This window comes from Brienomyrus brachyistius, chromosome 20 (assembly GCF_023856365.1).
Source record: "Brienomyrus brachyistius isolate T26 chromosome 20, BBRACH_0.4, whole genome shotgun sequence".
Lineage (NCBI taxonomy): Eukaryota > Metazoa > Chordata > Actinopteri > Osteoglossiformes > Mormyridae > Brienomyrus > Brienomyrus brachyistius.
Genome location: NC_064552.1, coordinates 17,253,035 through 17,277,265, shown reverse-complemented (window position 1 = coordinate 17,277,265; position 24,231 = coordinate 17,253,035). Strand labels below are relative to the sequence as shown.

The 24,231-nt window shown below is 42.1% G+C and overlaps 1 protein-coding gene across 33 annotated transcripts in view; it reads right to left on the bottom strand.

Annotated features, from left to right (window-relative positions):
• Positions 1 to 24,231, bottom strand: part of LOC125715410 (zinc finger protein 239-like) — a 253,618-nt gene that overhangs the window by 106,769 nt on the left and 122,618 nt on the right. For 3 of the 33 annotated variants that reach the window (XM_048986889.1, XM_048986884.1, XM_048986886.1), the window contains exon 1: positions 5,321 to 5,485. The exons of 29 other annotated variants lie outside the window; for them this stretch is intronic. The gene's annotated coding sequence lies outside the window, so the exon portion shown is untranslated. Of the gene's footprint in view, positions 1 to 5,320; positions 5,486 to 24,231 lie in introns of those variants that run through there. One more of the 33 variants, XM_048986854.1, reaches the window with a different exon arrangement.

Sequence of the window (24,231 nt, the reverse complement as noted above, 5' to 3'; positions counted from 1 at the left end):
ATCTAAATCTGCAAAATAATATTACTAAAGCCTTGAAATAGATCTAGTTGCGTAAACCCCATGCTTCCCTTTAGACTCACCCCTGCATGCTGCAGGTATCACTCCAACTAATGAAGCTGAAAACATGGCTTTTCTTCACCTTTCAGCTTAACAGCTGGTTTGATTACGGACTCTCACCAGCTCTTTACCAGTAAAGGTTTAGTAGCGATTGCAAGCACTGCTGTTGTTTTCTTTCACTCCACCCGAGTTCGCCATCTCTGTAATGGAACCGTCTCTTTGCTCTTAGTGTACAGACAGGCTCCAGCTCCGTGTTAAACTACGACAGCATCATTTTGACTGCTGTTGTGTTAACAGTGTTTTTACTGAGGAAAACTAGGGGCTGCTTAGGCTGAATCTTGTTATACTTTTCACGCTTACTTTGTATACTGGTTCCGCTCTGTGGACTGGTTCCATAGACTGGGTGCTTTCTGTTGAGATGTTGAATCATTGACGTTGTGCTATTGTGGTAAACTAATTCGGTTTTACAATGGACACACTGTACAGTATTTTCGCTTTTCTTTTGTTTGAAATGTTCCCAAACTTTAGACAGACATTTTTCGTCTTTTTCTCTGACTGTCCTCGCTATTTTCCCCGTCTTCCTCCATTGCGCCATCAAATCAACCCTGCTACACGTAATGCAGAATAAGCACTGTGCGACAGTATTAATCCTCCGAGTGAAACACGCTGATCACTAAGCAGCACATAGTTGTCCAGATTACACGAAGCATCGAAGCAAAGAATTTGCATCGAGATTTTTAGTAATCGAGTTATTCGAGTTACTCGAATCGTTGCAGCCCTAATTACGTGATTTTTTTTTACCCAATATAAGGCATTTTACATTTAAACAAAACTCCAACTTCTAAACAATTAGAGTACATACATGTAAGCAAACACAAATTACGGAGTATTCCTAACTTTGGGCAACATATTAAAACTTTCTGCAAGACGTCGGCACAAATATCCAAGATCGTCAACAGAAACATGACTGATGGAGCACATGTTTAATTATAAAAAGAACCACTTAACATTCTGACACTGTAGTGGTACTTATAGCTAAGGAGTTCTCCTATACCGTTTATTATTCTCTACACTGAGAAGAGTGACATCCATCTCCTGCCTGCTAGCCCTGCCTTCCACATATCTCACATGCAGTTCATAACCGCACGAGCTGTAAGCCAATGAAATCTCCCTAATGGGTGTACCGTGGTTGTTTTTTGATTATTAAAAAAGGTAATATACCTGCGTTCGATTCTCTCTCTTAGGCGGAACTCGGATGAAAAAAATCCCATCGGAAACATGCCTCCTTTCTGACGTTGAAGTTGGACAGAATTTTCCTATCTGAGATATCCGAGATTGTGACGTTATTTCAGCATGGCGGTTTACACACATAATAATAATAATAATAATAATAATAATAATAATAATAATAATAATAATAATAATACTACATTTTATTTATAATGCCCTTTACATCCCAGGATCTCAAAGGGCTACAAGTTAAAATAAAAAGAGACAAAATAAATAGTTTAAAAGTAAACAAATTTAAAACCTCTAAGTGGAAGAACCAAAGGTTTTGTTAAAAAGAAAATGGATTTAGATGCTTTTTAAAACAGTCAGTGGGTTGTGGTGCCCTCAGGAAGTCAGGGAGGGCATTCCATAGGCATGGAGCAGCAGCACAGAAAGCCCCATCTCCCATAGTCTTCAGATTGGTTCTTGGTTTGTGGAGGAGGTTAGCCTGCGTAGAACGGAGGGAACGTGTTGCGCGTTGTGGGTTGATAAGTTCTTTGAGGTAGGGGGGGGAGGCATGTCCATGGACGCATTGGTGTGCAAGAAGCAAAACCTTATACTCAATCCTGGCGGAGACGGGAAGCCAATGAAGTGAGTGAAGAATGGGAGTGATGTGCTCATGTTTTCGCACTCTCATCAGGATCCTTGCTGCAGAGTTTTGAATGTATTGGAGCCTCTGCAGGCTCTTGCTAGGTATCCCAAAGAGAAGTGCATTACAGTAGTCCAGTCTAGAGGAGATAAAGGCATGGACCAGCTTTTCGGCATCAGATAGGGAGAGAATGGGGCGGAGTTTGGAAATGTTCTGGAGATGGTAGGAGGAGGTTTTACAGAGATGGTTGATATGAGATTCAAAGGTGAGTTGGGGATCCATTTTTACGCCAAGATTTGAGACTGTTGATGAGAGAGAGATAATAGAGCCAGAGAAGATGATACTGGTTATGGGTGATGATTTTATCTGGTGAGGGGTGCCAACCAGAATGGCCTCGGTTTTGGAGCTGTTGAGTTGAAGGAAATTGTGATCCATCCAAACCTTTATCTCCTCCAGACAGACGGTGAGTTGAGATGGGGATGATGAGAGTGGCGTTGCAGCTGTGGCATTTACATAAAGCTGTGTATCGTCGGCATAACAGTGAAAGGAAAATCCATGGCGGCTGATGACTTGACCGAGCGGAGAAAGGTAAAGAATGAAGAGCATGGGGCGAAGAACTGACCCCTGGGGAACGCCACAGGAGACTGTGTGTGGCTTTGAGGTGGAGTCACCCATAGCAAGGTACTCTATCCGGTTTGCGAGGTATGATTGAAACCAGCTGAGGGCAATGTCAGTGAGTCCAAAGGTGGAATGTAGTCGATTTAATAAGATGTCATGGTCAACTGTATCAAATGCAGCAGATATGTCCAGGAGAATAAGCAAGGAGGAAGAGCCAGCATCGGATGACATCAGGAGATCATTTGTGACTCTTACGAGTGCAGTTTCTGTACCGTGGTTTGTCCGGAAACCAGATTGGAATTTTTCATAGAGGTTGTTGAGTTTCAGGTGGTTATGCAGCTGGATGGCAACTACTTTCTCAATCACTTTGGATATGAATGGGAGATTTGAGATGGGCCTATAATTGGAAAGGACTTCTGGGTCCAGGTTGTGTTTTTTGAGAAGTGGTCTTATAATGGCTTTTTTAAGACAGATGGGATATGACCAGTTTGAAGAGAGGGGACTTAAGATAGTGATATGGGTCTGCACCAGGGAAGTTGGGAAAGGGTCTAAGGCACAGGTGGAGGGTTTCATCTTCCTGATGATGTTTTGCACCTCTTCTGATGAAGCCAGAGAAAAGCAGTTTAGGCGCTGAGAAATAGCACATGTTGAGGAAATGGTTTGGATCTGAGGACCGGAAAGGGCAGAGCGAATATGTGCAATTTTGGATGTGAAATAATCCATGAAATGGTTGCACTGCTCTGCTGTGGTGCCAGTAAGTGGGAGGAGGCGTTGCGGTTCGAGGAGATGGTTAACAGTGGAGAAAAGCTGTTTGGAATTTCCCGCACTATTTCTGATGGCATCAGAAAAAAATTTCGACCTTGCCTCTATGAGAGATTTCGAATATTTTTGTTGGTGCTCCCGGTAGGCTTGCTTGTGAACGGTAAGGCCAGATGCTTTATAGCGCCGCTCAAGGATCCGACCTGCTGTCTTCATTTTCCGAAGCCCATCTGTGAACCAGGGCGCTGAGCGTGAGAAGGTCACAGCTCTGGTTTTAACAGGGGCATGGTGGTCCAGAAGGCTACTCAGATGGCTGTTATAGTAGTCCACTGCTTCATCAGCTGATGAAAAATTTGTGGAAAGATGCTGAAGGTCTGCTGCCACGTGTTCTGGGTTGATGTTTTTGAGGTTCCTAAAGCAGATATTGTGTTCAGGCTTGGTGAGGCTAGAAGGAGATGGCAACTCCATAGAAATTACCTTGTGGTCGGAGACGCCTAGGTCATACACCTGCAAGTTAGTGAGAGAAGCAGAGTTTGTGATGACCAGGTCCAAGGTGTGCCCCCTGTTGTGTGTAGGGACATCAACAAGTTTTAAATTAAAGCAGTCGAGCAATTGAAGAAACTCAGCAGCAAGGCGACAAGTGGGGGAGTCAACATGGATGTTCAAATCTCCTAAAATGATGACTTACATCAGTAATTCTATTTTACAAATCTTAAAAATGTTTATAATTATTAATAAATGTAATTGCACATGATCGATTTAGAGAATACCATATCGTTACCGTAAACAGTATCCTAGCATGCAATATCAGAATTTTACCAGACTTGTTAGGTTTTTTGGTTTGTTTATATTTCGCTTGCTTCTCAAAAAAAGAATATCGCTATGAATGTACCAAAATACTTTATAAAGCTTTTATTGTGGTTTGACTAGTTCCTGTTTCTTGTGTGTTTGTCTCTCGGAAATAATAATCTTACTCCAAAACTGCTGAAATATAAAGCAACATCACACAGCAGCGTATTCATGGAGGCAGCCAAGTTTGTTCCGAGTTGTGGCACTGTAGCTCGAACGGGAGATTGTCGGACGTGATGTCACTCAATTTGGAATTTCCAAGTTCTGAGAGATAATCGAACGAATCACATGGTCTTTTATTTGCACACATTATGTTTGTTTTATTTGGAGAGAATATTTTAATTTTAGATTCGGTTCTTTAATTGTCTGTACTGTTGATCGGAAAAGCCCGCAACTGAGGGTTTGTTAATTTTCTGATTTAGCAAACCAACACGCTACTCCAGTACTCTTTTGTTCTGGATACTCCTTTACTCTCACTAAAGTAGTGAGACTTGAGTACTTTTAACAGGGTTGCTGCACAGACTTCAACATCACAATTAAGACACAAGACCTCAAAAAGAAAAAAAAATAGCATATACACAATTATTATTAAAAGATGGGCTACATTCGAACATTATCTCGAACATAATTACAAAGCTGTCGTCATTCACAGCTGACCTTAGCTCACGATGGACGAACGGTGTAATACTAATATAGATATATACGCGGTCTTATCCCTCCCGCAGGTGAACAACTTTACTATGACTGAATCCGGGAACATCGATCGAAACACTGTGTGTATTTCACTATTGGCTCTGTACAAATGATGTTGGCTCACCGCGTATAGAGACTAAAGCACTTCGGTCGTACTGTAAGTGTTGCTCTTGTTGAAAACTCAGAAAAAGATGTCGAACACAATACCTCCAAAGCTGTAACTTCGGCGGTGGTTTGAACTTCCAAAGCAGTATCTGGCGGACTAGACCCACACTGAACGTAGTTCTGGATGGGCAGTGAAGTCGTCTTTGAGGACTCATAGCGTTTGTGTTTCCCTGATGCATGATTTGTCTCGATCGCTCGAATACCCATATTACCCCATGTGTATGTCTTCTTGCAATACGAGCATTTAAAACCATGTCCAAAACAACTAGCTCGGTACATTAGCAATCACAGCTACGAACCTATTCCCCACAAACGCCTTACCGTGCCGCAGATGCTTCCTCTTGTTAGTAACTAGAAAGTGGTTTCCCTTAACGATATTGTCCTGCGTCGCTTTCAGCCATAATTAAAACCGCGACTGTAATATCTGCTGACCGCTGCAGCCTGATGGAATAATGGCGGCGCCTCCCCTTCCTTTTGAATTCGCTCGCTCCGGGCGCCGCATCCTGATTGGAGGGCAGCAAACAAGGTCGCCCGTGAGACAACTGCGTTACAAATACAGTACCAAATGCAAATACAGCAACTTCCGCATAATCTTTTAAACAGTATATTAGAAATATACAAACAATTTTGGGTAAATTGGATGGATTTACTGAGGGTCACATATGCCTCATTCAAGCTATCTGACGCTTTCCGGGGCTTGTATCATAAAGCCAGATCCCTTGTTTAGCCGAATGAGAATAAGCATTGTCGTGCACCGGGAAGAACCTAGGACCCACTGCACCAACGTAAGGTCTGACAGTGGGTTCAAGGATTTCATCCTGATACCTAATGGCAGTCAAGGTGCCATTGTCTAGCCTGTAGAGGTCTGTGCAGCCCTCCATGAATATGCCTCCCCAGACCATCACTGACCCAACCCCCTCTGCTACTTAACTGACCAGATCAATATCCCAGAAGTTTAATAGACTTGATGCTATACTCTGATTAAAAATTGTTCCTTAAATTTTTTTAAGCAGTGTATATTTTTCAAAGGGGGGAGGTTTAAGATGGCGGCCGGTGCATTCGTGTGTTTGTGGGGCTGAATCAAGATCTTTTGGTTTTCTCACCTAATACCTACTTGACAATGTTTACCTAAGCAACTTTGGCTTTGATAACCCTTAGTCATTAGCAACATCTACCTTTGAGCCCTTGGAGGGCGAAAAACCTGCCTGCCAGAGTGGTCACTGCCTCTGGCAGGGATGAGCGAGGCGCCTCTGGAGGGACAACCGGCGGTGGCGGGACTGGGAAGTCCCGGGAAGGGGATACGGGCGCGGTCCTCTTCGGGACCCGGGGTACTCGAGGGATCGAGTCCCTGACAGCCCTAAAACCCCCCCAATTCGCCATACGCTCGGGTCGGTAATTATACCGGCTCAGGGGCGGTAGCTGGTCCAGAGTGATCGGCTCTAGTTCAGGGAACGAGAAGGGTGTGTCCTCCTCGTCCTCGCTGGAAGCCCCGAGCCTCGCCAGGTAGTAGGCTCCCATGGGGAGCGGTTCAGGGACGGAGGCCCGGACGAGCTCCTCTCTCTCTTCCTCTCCGAGAGGCCAGGAGTGGGCGAGGGAGCACGTGCCCAGGCTGATGGGCTCCGGCTGGGGCTTTCCTTTCCTCTGCTTCCTCTTTTTCTTTCGGTCTGTCATTCTGTCACGGTAACGGCGAGACGAGCCGGACGGAAGATCGCTCAGGAAGCGCGAGCGATCCAAAAACAGGCAGGCAGGCAGGAATCGGGGTAAATGAGGGTTTAATAGGGACAGGCACGGACATCCACTAAAAAAACACCACGAAACAACCATCAATGACAGACATGGAAACAGGGGAGACCAGGACTTAAATACAATAAAGCAGGGCAACATAACCGGACAGGGCTGGAAACAATCGGGGAAGCACACATGGGTAATCAGGGAGCGTGGCACACATGAGGAGCGGACGAGTCAGGCGTCACAGTCACCAGCACTCCCTAAAAAAGGAAAAGGTGAACCTAGTTTATCTGAGCTGCAGGAAAATATCATGAGAATGATAGCAATCAAAATTAAAGTACCAATAGTCTTGCACAGTTATAACAAAGAATACAGAGTCTGTTGAAGCTCTAAAAGAGCAGTCCGAATTTCTTTTTCAAGAAATTCAGGAGATGAAGAAAGACGTCCAAACAGTCAAAACAGTTAATGCTAGTCATGAGAAGAGGATATGGATATCAGTCCACGTCTTGCCCTGCCTTTTGTCCATCATTGATGTTAGTAGCGTTCCGATGTCCTGGTCTCCCCGTAGCCGTCTTCCCCTTAATAAATCCCCAGTTTTCCCCGACTTTCGGCTACCTATTTCGTTCTTCCCTGCCTGCCTACCCGTCCGCACCCGCGAATCCTGACAACTATACACTGATGACAATATGAATGTTCATAAACACGACACGATATTTTACGGCCCAGCCCAGTCGGATGCCGTTTCATCTTCACCGTCTTTTCCTTAATTAATTAGGCATATCATACTTTCAAAAAGTCCTTTTAAGGTCCCTTCTGGTGTCATCGCAGACATTGCGGCCCTGTCAGTCTCCAAGTCGAGTACTATCCCATCCCAACTACCTAGCTGGCCAGCTTGCAAGCTAACGGACCTTGTAGGTGCCCGCAGGCATCTTACGTTAAGCAAGATAAGTTTGGTGATAATTAATGCAGCTAGCGAAGTACTTACATAAAAACCTATTACTTGGGGGCGCAATAAGTTATCGGATTGACTAGTAAACGACAAGAAACATAAATAACACAATCAACAAAAATCTGCTGCCAAGTCAATCAGTACTTGTATTTCCCGCTGGCTCCATTTTGGACAGCAGTTAGACGAACTCTATCTGCATTCTATTAGTCATCCTGCTGGTCCTGGATGTAGAGGGTTGAATTTTGGACCGTATTTTAAACCACTGAAATTCTGGCAGCGTATTTGAAACAGCGAAAATAACGGGACTGAATATTGTAAAGCGCAAATAAGACGACTGAATATTACTGCTTGAATAATAAAGATGCGAATAAAACACATGGAATATTTTCAACTGAATTTCTTCTTTTCAAATTTATTTTGAAGCTAAATCAAGTTAACTGAATTCATGTGGTTGAATTATAAACACGCACTTTAAAATACGTATGTTTTGGAACTGAATTTTGGAAGCATTGTCATGTTGAGTATTCCGTAGCCACTATGAGAAACGTATATAAAGTTCTTATTAGCTGATATGACCCTCTTGGCTACTTAGTACCCTATACAACACAAGCAAAGATACTTGTGTAGCGCCTGTGGGACAAGAAAGGGGAGTGGGATGATCCCCATCTACCAGAGGAACTGCTGCACTCACGGCATACCTGGGAGGCAGAGCTGGAACACCTGCAAAAGATAGCATTACCCAGGTGTTACTCCAGCCCAGAAATGGACAACTCCAGCCGTATGAGAGACATCCATGTGTTTCGCAATGCCTCAGAGCAGGCATATGGACCTGTTGCTTATCTCAGGACTGAGGATAAAAGGGGCGACATCGAGGTCTCCTCTCTTGCGGCACGCTCCCGCGTCGCACCCCAGAAGCAGCAGTCCATTCCACGGTTGGAGCTGTGTGCAGCCCTCACAGGTGCGCAGTTTTACAAGGTTATATCCACTGAACTAACCCTTCCCATCCGTAGCTGCACATTGTGGTCTGACTCACTGACTGTCCTTACATGGGTGTTGTCGGATTCATGTCGCGATAAAGTATTTGTGGGTACTCGAGTTGCGGAGATCCAGGAGCTGACAGCGGGAGACAACCCAGTTGATGACATCACGCGAGGACTCGCTCATCTGGATATGTATGACGTCAGCCGAATGGACCCATGTGAAGTGTCCACCACATGGATGGCCTGTGAAGCCGAGCCCGACTGTATGTTATTTATGTTCACAGACCACACACTATTTTACACGTAATAAGTGATAACAGTTGCCGAAAACTCGCAAATAAGAGTCTTCATTAAAAGAAGTTTGAGTCATCCAGATTCTGTTTGCGGTTATATCAGAGTTCTAACCGAACTCCCCACAGTGGTTTGAATATTCCTACTCGGCGCACAAACGCTCCATTACATATATACTTATTATTTTGGTGATCGATTTAAATCATATTATTAACATTGGAAACAGACGTTAATAATGTATTTTAATGCTATAAGACGTTAATAGCATACGTTAATTTTATCATCCATCCATCCATTTTCCAAACTGCTTATCCTACTGGGTTGCGGGGGGTCCGGAGCCTATCCCGGATGCAATGGGCATGAGGCTGGCAACAACCCAGTATGGGGGGCCAGCCCATCGCAGGACACACTCACACACCATTCAATCTCTACGGGCAATTTAGCAAGTCCAATTAGCCTCAGCATGTTTTTGGACTGTGGGGGGAAACCAGGGTACCCGGAGGAAAACCCACGATGACATGGGGAGAACATGCAAGCTCCACACACATGTGATCCAGGTGGAGAGTCAAACCCGTGTCCCAGAGGCGTGAGGCAACAGTGCTAACCACTGCACCACCATGCCGCCCCACTATTAATCTCAATTTTGCTAAATAAAAATATCTGGCTTGCATCAGTCACATGATGACCATTAACCAATGCTCACCCTTGACGGCAGAGCGCGCTGGTTACGAGCCGGGAACAAGCTCGCAAAGAGCACGTGCATTTTTTGCTGGCTGGGCGGTGCAGAGCTGTAGGGGAAACACAGAAATTATTTGGGAGACGCAGAGTGATGCAACAAAAACCAGTAAAGGTGTACAGCGTACACTATTGTCTATCGCAGACAGGAGTATTAGGTGATTATGTACACTTTAAATTGTCTTGTGGCAACTGACGAATTGAAACAAATGAGAATGCTGTGTCTGCACAGTGTGCAACAGCGCGACAAAACATTACCTGTCCTTTTATTAACTGCACAAGTAGTGGTGGTCATTAGCCGCTAGCTAACTGGGTGAGAGTGTCAGGGGTCTAACTCTGTCCACCATTTTAGGGAACATATTTTGTTTTAAAGTAAGTTACCAGGCTTTCCCCTGCCTTTCTGGAGGGCTTATATTTCACTAAAAACTATCTAACATGCATATCTACATAATTATGGACTATTACGATATAAAAACACACACTGTATTTTAAAGAAAATTATAATTATATACAGAGTGTATTAGATTTATATTTCAAATATGACAAAATGCAGATTTTACAGAAGCAAAATTATTGTACCACTACAATTTAAACATTTAATAAGCTTGCTGCCTTGCACAGAGTGGATAGTCAAGCAAACTGAATCATCATAAATACATTATTGTATATTTTTTATTCTTATTGCTTTATTATTATAGCACAATGAATACATGATAAGGGAAGGATTCTGGATCAGCACCATGATGCAAACTTGTGGCCGTAGTATGTACAGTATTCTGGAGAATGTGTAAAACGTCACTGTATGTGCACAACACAGCCCTGCCGTCCAGCACTATCAGCAGCAGGGGCAGCAGCAACCCCTCAACAGCAACATCGTGCCCCATCAGGTAAAACATAAGCTACGTTTGCTTTGCATTGTTCTCACCCGATGACAGTGAGTATGATGCAATTCCATATTAGATTCCTGATAAATGTGGGTCGTTATTTAGCTTGGTTCTATGTGCCCCTTCAAACATCTCTGCACGGCCCTGCATAACCCTGTATTCCGTCAATTCGCAAATCATATTCAAGTAATCATTCAAAAGTACTACATAAGAACTTATATAACATCCTTACAGTTTATTGCACGCAGGCTATATTTTGTGCATTTATTGTTGACACTGATGTTTGGTTCGGTTGCATCAAGACATACTATGTTTGCCACTTTGCTCGGTTTGCTGAGTTCCCCTAATATTTTTTGTCATTACTGACACCTATTTATTGTATTTATTTTGCCTGTTTATACCTGTTTTACTATTTTTACTGTTTGACTACCGATAATGAAAGAAAAAAGTATTGTTCATGGCCTTTCACCTCTGTCGCAACCATTCACACAGACTGTATACCTCAGCCTTAATGTTACCGCAGTTAAGTTAGCCTCATATTCAACTTTATGGCTTTAACAGTTTTTAACAGAAGTAAGGTGGGGCATTTCTAATGAGATGTGTGTTTAATGAATTGCGATGCCCAGTACATAGACAACGATGCACACCAATTGTTTTTGCGCTCCAAACCATTTTGTGATTTGGGTACATTTTATGGCTTTGTTCTTTCCAGTAACTTTTCTGGAGGACTGAATACGGCAAATGTTACATATTAGTTATCAGTCATAGTAGACTACCATACTTTTTTTTTATTATAGTCTTACAGTTTCTAATTTACATGCCAAAAACTATTTTGACTGGTAGTGTTTTCATTTTTTTGTGAGTTTAGCTTGAATTTTAGGGTTTGTGCTTAGTGGTTTGATTAAAGGAGAGGAGATTTTAGGAAACGTGTTTTAGCAATTCAGAAAAACTGTAAAATGTTAAGGCATGTCAGACTACTTTGAAAGTGGGTGAGAGGCCTCACACTCCAAAGGGTTACAGTAAATACTGATTATGCTGTGTTTCTTTTATGTTCCTCTTTTTGAGTCTGGTACTATGACAAAAAAATTCCCAATCTATCTATCTAGTGCTACTTCATTATTCCATCCTCTTTGTGCAACGTAGTAATGTAAAGTACTGTCAGTAAAACAGCATGATACTACCACCACCCTGCTTGACCATTGGTTCAGTATTCTTATGTTAAGAAAACAACCTCACCTTGATCCCCTGCAAACATCTCTTTTCATTGTGGCCAAGCAGAGAAGTTAATGACACATTCACATGTCATTGTGACTGCCCCCCACCCCCACCCCAGCCCGTGAATATGCAGCCATCAGCAGCCTTTCAGACTATTAGACAGACAGAACACACTAAGGAATGTGTCTGTTTTATTCAAGCACAGTACAGAACCATCTGTTTTTTTATTTTTCATGACCATAGGTGAGGGTAGGAACGTAGATTGACTGGTAAATCGAGAGCTTCGCATTTTGGCTCAGCTCTCTCTTCACCATGACAGACCGATGCAGCGCCCACATGACTGCTGACGCCGCACCGATCCACCCGTTGAACTCCCGTTCCATCGTTCCCCCACTCATGAACAAGATCCCGAGATACTTAAACTCCTCCACTTGGGGGAGGACCCCATCCCCAACCCGGAGAGAGCATTCTACGCTTTTCCGGCTGAGAACCATGGTCTCGGATTTGGAGGTGCTGATTCTCATCCCAACCGCTTCACACTCGGCTGCGAACTGCTCCAGTGAGAGCTGAAGGTCACGGTCCGATGAGGCCAACAGAACCACATCATCGGCAAAAAGCAGAGACCTAATCCTGAGGTCACCGAACCGGACACCCTCAACGCCCTGGCTGCGCCTAGAAATTCTGTCCATTAAAGCTATGGAGTCCGACTTATTGCCGCCCATGTGGACCAGGCTCTGGCACAGGTCATACAGGGACTGAACCGCCCTTAAAAGGGGGCCCGGAACCCCATACTCCCGGAGCACTCCCCACAGGACTCCCCGAGGGACACGGTCGAATGCACTCTCCAAGTCCACAAAACACATGTAGACTGGTTGGGCAAACTCCCATGAACCCTCCAAAACCCTGCTGAGAGTATAGAGCTGGTCCACTGTTCCACGGCCAGGGCGAAAACCACACTGCTCCTCCTGAATCCGAGGCTCGACAATCCGGCGGACCCTCCTCTCCAGGACCCCCGAATAGACCTTACCAGGGAGGCTGAGGAGTGTGATCCCCCGATAGTTGGAGCACACCCTCCGGTCCCCCTTCTTAAAGAGGGGGACCACCACCCCGGTCTGCCAGTCCTGAGGCACTGCCCCCGATGTCCACGCGATGCCGCAGATGCGTGTCAGCCAGGACAGCCCCACAGCATCCAGAGCCTTAAGGAACTCCGGGCGAATCTCACCCACCCCCGGGGCCCGGCCACCGAGGAGCTGTTTGACCACCTCAGTGACCTCCGCCCCAGAAATAGGCGAGTCCACCCCCAAGTCCCCACACTCTGCTTCCATATCGGAAGGCGTGTCGGTGGGATTGAGGAGGTCTTCGAAGTATTCCTTCCACCGACCCAAGACGTCCCGAGTTGAGGTCAGCAGCGCACCATCCCCACCATAAATAGTGTTGATGCTGCACCGCTTTCCCGCCCGGAGCCGCCGGATGGTGGACCAGAATCTCCTCGAAGCCGTACGGAAGTCGTTCTCCATGGCCTCGCCAAATTCCTCCCACACCCGAGTTTTTGCCTCAGCAACCGCCAAAGCCACATCCCGCTTGGCCTGCCGGTAGCCGTCAGCTGCATCTGGAGACCCACAGGCCAAAAAGGCCCGATAGGACTCCTTCTTCAGCTTGACGGTGAAGTAAAATACAAAATTCTAACTTCATCAATAAACTGACTAAAACACATTTTGATAGTTTTAGGCCATCTTTGCCTCACAGCAGAAACAATTTCTTAAATTTCACAGGCCATTTATTGCAGTATAATCAATTTATTAATGAAACTGGAATTTTGTCTAAATATAAGAAAATTATAATTGCTTAGATTTTCATTTTTGTAGTGAAGTTAAGATAAGAAGTTTTCATAATCACTGCTCTCCCTGGTGGATGTAATTAAGTTATAATTTTTGTCCCTGTATCAAACACACTTTAATGATCCATATTCAATACAAACCTGACACACATCTCACAAGTCTAATACTCATTATGAGTAGTTTAAAGAGGGAAGTTCACTTAAAAGCCCTGGACACTAACACGGTACAAAAAGGTGTCAGAGTTTGTTTTTTGGCAGAAGCTAAGAAAGCAGGTAACTGATGGTCAGATATTGCCATGACGAAAAATACATTTGATTTTTCCCTTATTCATCCACTTTATTAGGTACACCAGGTCAACTGCTTGTTAAATCTAATCAGCCAATTATATGTCAGCACTAACAGTCTGAGATGAATGCTCAACATACTAAGCTATGCAGCAGTCCAAGGAACAGGGAAAACAGAAGGGACTTAAGCACACTGGGACTGAAGGGCAAGAGACAGGGAGGAACACGATGGCCAGCGACACCTACTGGCCAAACCGGTTGGAGACATGAAGGGCAGGGCCAGATGGGTGCTGATTGTGAGAGCGCTTTAAATTGACACGCTGACTGTATATAACTATTATTGTGCTTTTTTGTTTGTAAATCTTTAAGTGACAATAAAATAAAATAAAAAAGGCTGTACAGATCAGGTAGTGAGAGCTACTTCCAAGGACACCTCTCACTGGCAGAGTTACATGACGTGCCCATTCTCCTTCAGGTCCGCACTGTATGGGTTACAAGTATTTAGGTATTAACAACTCAGTTTGGGTCAAGTTAACCTGAAGTACGAAGCCAACAGCGTCAACTCAGCATTTTTAAGAGTGAAGAAAACTAGCGGTGTGATATTGAAAAGCCAGAGTTACCGCCACTTATCCTCAAAGTTAATTGGCTAATCAAGGAATCTGGCTTCACAATATAAGCCTCAGAAAGTGCCCGGTAGCTCACCATCAACACATTTATTTATTTAGCTTGTGGACACAAAATAATTTTTATTATGACGACATGCATGCATGGCGTGAAAATGAAGGATGCGCTTGTTTGAAACTAGAAAAACCACCTTGCGTCACGCTTTCTGCCGGTAGCTTAAATGAAGCATATGAGGCGCTCAGTAAGTCCTTCAAATTTGCCATGTATGTTTTTAACGTAATGTTTGAAACAACCTGCACAGAAATTGCTGCATTTGTAATGCCATTGTCTGGCAGCAGGTGAGGGCTGGGTTTTATACACTTAATATTTTGAAACTCAGTTCTCATCTACCTCCATCCAGTCCAGAACCAATTGGTGCAAAGCAGGGAATAACCCAGGATGAGACACCCATTGCAAGGCACACTGACACATGACCACCTATGAACCATTTGGTAACTCTGTTTAGCCTGAGCATGGAGGTACCTGGAGGACACCTCGCGATTACATGGGGAAAACATGCAAGCTCCACACACATGAAACCCTAGCAGGGGCTTGAACCCAGCTCCTAGAAGCATGAGGCAACAGGGCTAGCCACTGCACCACCATGCCACCCTGCGTTACCACTAATAAAGTCATATATGTTCATAACTTTCATTTCTTCTCAAATATATACTGCAAGTTGTTCATCATCAGTAATCCATGTCTTTGCGATGTAATTTTGTAAATCCTACAGGTCACATGCAAGCATGGTGTGAAAATGAAACAAAACCCAACTTCCCAATGCAACCCAAAGCTAACTTACCTAAGTACAGACTCACGTGCACCACCTTCAAGTCTTGCTATAATTTCCTTTTTACGTTCTACAAATACCCTCACTGCTTTCCTCTTTGGTTTGCTGCAATCATGTTCACTTTCATAGGGGCCATGATTACTATATCACTAAACGTACTGTAGACAAAGCACTACAAAAATCATACCGAACAAAGGAACACACCATTCTCACGTCAAACTCGGTCAAGAGGTACTACGAAACAGACCGATTCACAGGCAAAAGCAACCCAGTAGGACCATTTGCATGTCAGTTCATCAAAGATGCATCTTGATTTGTACAAATTTAGCAGTTCCGTTTCGTCGTGATCAGTAAAAGACCAGTAACAACTCATTTTGGCCTAAAAAGTGGCAATATGTAACCTGTTTTAGAAGCAGCAGATTTAACTCTGCACATATTTAAATATTTGCCTTTTACATGCCTCTGACATGTCCCAAATTAGTAAGAGTTGCTGTTTGGCTGAATGTTTTCCATTTAGTATGAATTCAAATGATTCAACTTCTAAAGACAACATGAGATCATTGTATTTGGATCATTGTTGAATGTTCATTGTTGAAGTTTTGTTGCTTTAGAATACCATGTGACCTACAATTTTAAAGATTTGATTATACATGCGGGGCGGCATGGTGGTGCAGTGGTTAGCACTGTTGCCTCACACCTCTGGGACCCGGGTTCGAGTATCCGCCTGGGTCACATGTGTGCAGAGTTTGCATGTTCTCCCCATGTTGTCGTGGGGTTCTCTCCGGTTTCCCCCCACAGTCCAAAAACATGCTGAGGCTAATTGGAGTTGCTGAATTGCCCGTAGGTGTGAATGGTGTGTGAGTGTGCCCTGCGATGGGCTGCCTCCCTGCCTCATGCCCATTGATTCTGGGATAGGCTCTGGATCCCCCACGAGAGAGAGATGCAATACCGCTTTCGTCAAAATGACAGGTCGGGTCAAAGGTCACGTTCAAAAGTTCAGTGGGCGGAGCTTATGTTGTAGTGGGTTGAGCTTGGTTGTGTAACTGACGCAATAGCATGTGGATTTAATTATTTATTTAAATATTTTTTTTTCGTCTTCTTCCCCGGGGGTTGGTTGTGTAACTGCTGCAATGGTATTTGTATTTAATTATTTATTTATTATTTTAAATGGCTTAGGGGGCATGGGTTGGTTGTGTTAGTGATGCAATGGTATTTGGATTTAATTATTTATTATTTTAAATGCTTATTTTAAATGTTTATTATTTTAAAATGATATTGAGGAGAGTGCTTATGAGTGTGTATTATTTTAAAAATGATATTGATGAGAGTGCTTATGAGTGTGTGTTATTTGAATAAGTTATTATTATTATTATTTTGTGGGGCGCGGGCGGGAGTGAGCGTGGCTGGGTTACCTGATGGAGCGCGAGCGTACGGTGTGCGGTAGCGTGGTAAGGTCCCCGGGCTTCGGAGAATCAGCAAAGGACTTATTCACATACTGGTGCGGTAGCGCGGAAAGGTCCGCACGGCTTTGGATAATCCTCGGAGAGAGCGATGCGGGAGAGCTGAGAGGCGTGCTGATGCGCGAGTCTGAGAGAAACTGTGAGAGACTGTGGGATAAAATGGTAAAGTTGGAGCAAAGAATGAGAGGAGGAGGTGCAGGGTCTATCGTCCAATAAAAACGCTCGGCGCTAGTTTTGACCGTGTGTTTTTTCCTCACGCGAGCGTTTGTATCACATCGGCGTATGGCGCCAATTTGTAAAGGTCATAAGTCGAGACATACATCGAGTCTGTCAATTTGTCCGCCAGTAAATTCTGCAGGGCCGTGCCACCTGGCCATCGAGGCGCCCCCCTACCCGGCCACGCGGGCCATACATCGAGTCTGACACTTTTGCCCTCCAGTAAATTCTGTTTAAAGTTTTGTTTTCACATACGTCCCAAATTACAGATAATTTTCTTACACAGGCACGAGTAGCATCATCAAGGCCGTACCACCTGGTCATACATCAAGTCTGACAATTTGCCCGCCAGTAAATTCTGTTTATAGTTTTGTTTGTCATACATGACCGTGCAGATATGGGGTGACAGAGACAATTAAATTGTATTGCGGCGAGCGGGGGGGGGCCTATTCCTCCTAGGGCAGAGGCACAAGTATCTTCGAGGTCTTACCCTTCCTGCCAGCCAAAGAGGTTCATCCAGGCCTTACCCGGTGAGTATATTATTTCTTTTATTCGCGTGATAAAAATGCTAATTAATTAAATTAAATTAAATTAAATTAAAAATAACATTCTAATAATAGGTATTCTCTGTTTTTTCTATGTACAAGAGAGAGAGACTGCGCTGACCGGTCAAGAGAAAATCTACAAGAGACCTGAATCAGCAGTGTTATAAAGCACATAGCCAACGCTAATTAATAAAGAATTTAAGCATAATAGCCCAGACGTACCATGGCCTATAGCTGGTAGAAACGGAGCTATCCTACGGCCTACAAGATAAAAGCATATGGCACCAAATTGGAATCAGTAGTCTTTAAAAGAATAAATGGACTAGCAACTGTCTCTGGGGGAGCAGCCCCGGTTAGGTACTATTAAGCAGCATTTAGTGACATGCATCAAAACACATTTTTTAAAACTTTGACAGAATAAAGTCTTAGTTATTTTAATAAATACGTTTTTCAGTAAATGTTTATTCACGCGCATGCGGACAAACACACACCCCGGAGGTCAAACTAAAAAAAAGTTGATACAAACTACAGTTGTATCGGACACGCACACAAAAACACAAAAGAGTTTGCTCAATCAAAAAACACCAAACATATATAGTTCACGTTTTTTATTAAAATGTATAAGGATTGTTTTGATTTAAATTAATATGAGTGGAATATAAGTCATTTACGCAACAGGATTTGAGGAAGAACCTAAATAGCAGCTAGAAATGACCGACCAGGCAGGCAGAAGTCTGCTTTTCTTATCTCACAAGTCATGGAAGGGTGGGAGGGGGGGCCACATAAGTGTGGGGTAGGAACTGTGGAATCAGGCAGGGGTGTAAGAATTTAGGATATAGTCTTGTTATTTTAAAGAAGGTGTACATGATTATTTAATTATATTTAAAGAAGGTGTACATGATTATTTAATTATATTTAATAGGAACCAGTAAGCTGCATTTAGCACCATGCTGCAAATACACATTAAAAACTTTAAAGAATAAGGTCTTAGTTATTTTAATAAAGACATCCTACAAGGTACCCACGGCCCCAGCTTATATAATCTACAAGCTTGATCTGAGATGCTTGCTGGAGTACAATGCTAAGTTGACAACGGTAACGGAGCTGCAGACTGTTTGATAGTTAATGAAACATAGTTCAAATTCAACAGTGTCAGCAGTCATCCACTATGCAGGGAGACTACAGATTCACTATAACGACCCCATTTATCTGCAAGAATTATTTAAAAATTGTTTTTGACAGAATAAAGCCTTAGTTATTTTAATAAATATGTTTTTTCAGTAAATGTATATTCATGCTCATGTGCACAAACACACACACACACACACACACACACACACGCACACCGGTGGTCAGGGGCTATAGAGTTTAACTTTAGGTCTGTGAAAGTATAGGACCGCCATGTGTATACAGACCCCAAAACATACTAACTTAGTCGTTCATGAGTCTTATTGTAAAAAACCACACAAAATAGACTTGTAAATTTTAAAGAAAACACATTAACAGCTTTTGTTAATGTTTAAATGTATAAAAACTTTAGATGTGTTTGTTAAACAGTCAAACAAAAATGTGTTATTTTAAAGTAGTATAAAATATAACCTTAACTTTGGACGCAAGATGAACAACCTACACAGACACAAACACAGACAGACACACACACACAGCAAAACCCCAAGCATGCGCACAAGCGCACAACCAAAGGTTGGGAAGTGTGCTTTCCTTATCTCACAAGTCATGGAAGGGTGGGAGGGGGGCCATATAAGTGAGGGGTAGGAACTGTGGAATCAGGCAAGGGTGTAAGAATTTAGGATATAGTCTTGTTATTTTAAAGAAGGTGTACATGATTATTTAATTACATTTAATAGCAACCAGTAAGCTGCATTTACACATTAAATGCAAATACACTTTAAAACTTTAAAGAATGGTAATATAACTTGACCATAGTTTTTAGTTACACAAATATTTTAAGACGTAACATGAACGTTTTTCAAAGTAAGATGTACAAATGTTTTAAAATGTGACATGAAAGTTTTTCAAAGTAAGATGTACAAGTATTTTAAAATGTAACATGAAAGTTTTTCAAAGTAAGATGTACAAATGTTTTAAAATGTAACATTAAAGTTTTTCAAAGTAAGATGTACAACTGTTTTAAGACGTAACATAAAAGTTTTTCAAAGTAAGATGTACAGATGTTTTAAGATGTAAGATGTTTGGGTGTTTTACAAAAACATTTTGTTATATGTTTGCAGCCCAAACGTATTTTTAAAATGTACAAAGTTTTATGCATTCATTTTGTGAATTAGTTTTGAAATCTAATATGAACATGGCTTTTATTTTACAAAAGCAAAGTTGTAAAAAGTTTGTAGGGATTTTATCAAAGGAGATTTTGTTAATGTAATATGAAGTTTTTTTTATTTTCAAAGTTGCACAAGTGTTTTAAAATGTATCATGTATACGTGTGTTTTATTTTTCAAGCTTGTGTACATTTATCAAATGAGTTTTTAAAATGTACCATGACCGGGTGTTTTATTATTCAAAATAAAAGTTGTGCATATGTTTTGTTATATGTATGTAGCACGGTTGTGTTTTTAAAATGTACTAATTTTGTGGGGTGGTGGGAATAAACCGTATTTAAAGGGGTACCTCTCATGGAATCTACCAATCTTTAACAGCTGATGAACCCTGAGCCACACGGGGACTGGGAGTTTTAACCGTGAGACTCGACACCTAGGCATTAGATCCTTATGTCAGCAATGCTCCCCATGCATGTACCCAGTGTAGGGTCAGGTCCAGAGAAAGCTGTAACTACGAGTGCAGCTGATTAATAGCATTTAATTTATAACAGTAGGAGCTAGTAAACTACATTTAGCAGTCGCATTAAAACACGTTAAAGACTTTAAAGAATAAAGGCTTAGTTATTTTTTAATAAAGATGGCTTTTCAGTAAATGTTGACTTCCCTACAAGGTGACCCCCAAGGCCTATGCTTATAGCATCCGGGTGCCTGATTTGAGATGCTTACTGAGGATGCCATGTTAACACCGGTAACTGAGCTGCACCATCTGTCACACTTAATGAAACTTAGTCCTAATTCAACAGAACCAGTCGTCATCCACTTTGCAGTGAGATTTCTGAGCGAAAAGTGAGCGAAGTTTCATTTTCTTACTTTACCACCTATCGGTTAGTAAGGGAAATGGAGGCGGTAATATGTCGGACACGTCAATGGCACTGAGCGCGAGGGAGTGTGCGGTGTGGCGCGAGCTGCTAGCTGATGTAACGCTGCGAACAGTGGGGCTCTTACGTTTTTAAGATGCGGCTAACTATCCCCGAGACACTTTAGCCAGGTTCGTGTATATTTGCTCTTAATGCTGCGGTCAACGCCAGGAGGGAGCTGGCTAGCAATAACATCTTTAGCTGGTCTTAAAGCTTGCTGTATTTTTCATTCAGTAAATACACGGTTTAGAAGAAAACCTAATCGACATTTAAATAAATAAAAAATAAACGTACAAAACTATTGAAATCCACAAGAAGCATGTGCATATTTTTCTGGTTTGCATGTTATGTGTGGTTGTCTAAGCACCGTCGGCCTAGTGTTTGATAGGTGATGGAGAAGCATACGGTCGTAAACTGCATGCGCTTATGCCAACAGGTGTTTAACATACAAACATAGACGCTTTTCTCTAACGTAAAACATTTAAAGGCTCATTCTGTTTTGTCGACATTCTTTAATTTTATTCAAGTAGCCTCTAATCACCTTACACTTGTTCTATTTTACTGTAGAGTATTTTAAAACAATGTCACTGAAATGTCACCACATGTCAAAGCTAACAAGGTAACATGATTGTATCAGCGGAACAAAAAGCCGTCGCCTGGATATGTATAGACAGATCATGTATTGCTCAGCAAATCGACAGCATTTTGAAATCTATTTGTATCTAGACAAATATATTGGGAATGAAGCGTCGCGTTTTAAGAGGCAGACATTGAGGCCGAATTTAAGTTGGTCACAAATGTATTTTTCTTCTGCAGCTAGAAGCGTCGTCTGAGCCTGATTTTAACTGGCATGTCGGTGTGGGATTCTTATAGTAGAAGTTATGTGAATTGCGGTACTCTGAAATTAAGTGATATGTGTATTAGAATCGTGAAGTGTCATCTTCCTTTTGTTTTAGCTTCCCCCTAGGCATTTTTATGAACTGTATTGCAATATCAGACAGTGTGTCATGAATTTCTGAAGGCATGTTATATATGACCGTTCCTTGGATACGTCTCTTGTACAGTAGTTACAGTTTGTCAGGACAAGACTGTTTGCCTAATGTGACATGGTGAACAAGTCCTGTGATTAAAGCATGTCTGCTGCTTAAAACATTGTGTTGTATGATGAAGGTTTCTTGCCGGTACATGTTGAATTACATTAGAATATTCAAGTATTATTTTTTAAATCATTTAATGAAATAGGTATTTATCTCATTATTGATGATGCCTGTGGTCCACCTGTATGACAAGTAACCTGTCCCGGACAGAGGTTTCTTCAAGGCCTGTTGTAGGAACCCCATGGTGTAGCATTATGAGAAAGTATACAGGGAGTAGTACAAATGAGCAGTCGCCCTGCCCCTCTTTTACTCATTTTGGATGCTTAAATTACTAAATTGTGTCTTTAATGCTATTCTGTATGATTCTATGGTCTGAGTGAGTCTCCAGTACTACATGAATGGTAAACTTAAAAACTCTACTTCTCTTAGCTTAATAATATTTTCTTTCTTGAGTTGAATTAGTTTGTGTCTAATTTTCATTTTATTGATTTTCTGCACACTTGGATTATTTATTTGCCCCCCTTGTCTTAAAGGCTAGAGGGGGTCTGTGCTTGTGACCTGGCAATTATTTTCGGTGTTTGTCACTAAACTTGCAATATAAAATTTGAAGACAGGTCTGTGACCTGTGCTTGCAACAAAAAACGTCTAAGTGGTAGTAGGCAAAGCACAGCACTGCCTATACTTTCTGAAAAGGCTAATCTTTTATGGCACAGACAGGAAAAGGTGATGATCCACTAGCAGCTCCAAGACGAAAATGGGGTTTATTAAAGAAAAACAGAGCACCCTGGGGTAAAATACTAAACAAAAAGGCCGTGAGGGGTCCGAAACTAGCTGGGAGAAATAAGATTGAACTAAAGAAATCATTAAGTAACACAACTAAGGAACTAGGCTAAACAGAGAGCAGGACTAAAAAACCAACCAGTCATTTCACAACTAACACTGACCACAGACAGACGGACGGACAAACGAATGCATGTGCCACACACACACACACACACACACACACACACACACACACACACTGTGAAATGACTGGTTGGTTTTTTAGTTGTCTTCAAATTTTATATTGCAAGTTTAGTGACAAACACCGAAAATAATTGCCAGGTCACAAGCACAGACCCCCTCTAGCCTTTAAGACAAGGGGGGCAAATAAATAATCCAAGTGTGCAGAAAATCAATAAAATGAAAATTAGACACAAACTAATTCAACTCAAGAAAGAAAATATTATTAAGCTAAGAGAAGTAGAGTTTTTAAGTTTACCATTCATGTAGTACTGGAGACTCACTCAGACCATAGAATCATACAGAATAGCATTAAAGACACAATTTAGTAATTTAAGCATCCAAAATGAGTAAAAGAGGGGCAGGGCGACTGCTCATTTGTACTACTCCCTGTATACTTTCTCATAATGCTACACCATGGGGTTCCTACAACAGGCCTTGAAGAAACCTCTGTCCGGGACAGGTTACTTGTCATACAGGTGGACCACAGGCATCATCAATAATGAGATAAATACCTATTTCATTAAATGATTTAAAAAATAATACTTGAATATTCTAATGTAATTCAACATGTACCGGCAAGAAACCTTCATCATACAACACAATGTTTTAAGCAGCAGACATGCTTTAATCACAGGACTTGTTCACCATGTCACATTAGGCAAACAGTCTTGTCCTGACAAACTGTAACTACTGTACAAGAGACGTATCCAAGGAACGGTCATATATAACATGCCTTCAGAAATTCATGACACACTGTCTGATATTGCAATACAGTTCATAAAAATGCCTAGGGGGAAGCTAAAACAAAAGGAAGATGACACTTCACGATTCTAATACACATATCACTTAATTTCAGAGTACCGCAATTCACATAACTTCTACTATAAGAATCCCACACCGACATGCCAGTTAAAATCAGGCTCAGACGACACTTCTAGCTGCAGAAGAAAAATACATTTGTGACCAACTTAAATTCGGCCTCAATGTCTGCCTCTTAAAACGCGACGCTTCATTCCCAATATATTTGTCTAGATACAAATAGATTTCAAAATGCTGTCGATTTGCTGAGCAATACATGATCTGTCTATACATATCCAGGCGACGGCTTTTTGTTCCGCTGATACAATCATGTTACCTTGTTAGCTTTGACATGTGGTGACATTTCAGTGACATTGTTTTAAAATACTCTACAGTAAAATAGAACAAGTGTAAGGTGATTAGAGGCTACTTGAATAAAATTAAAGAATGTCGACAAAACAGAATGAGCCTTTAAATGTTTTACGTTAGAGAAAAGCGTCTATGTTTGTATGTTAAACACCTGTTGGCATAAGCGCATGCAGT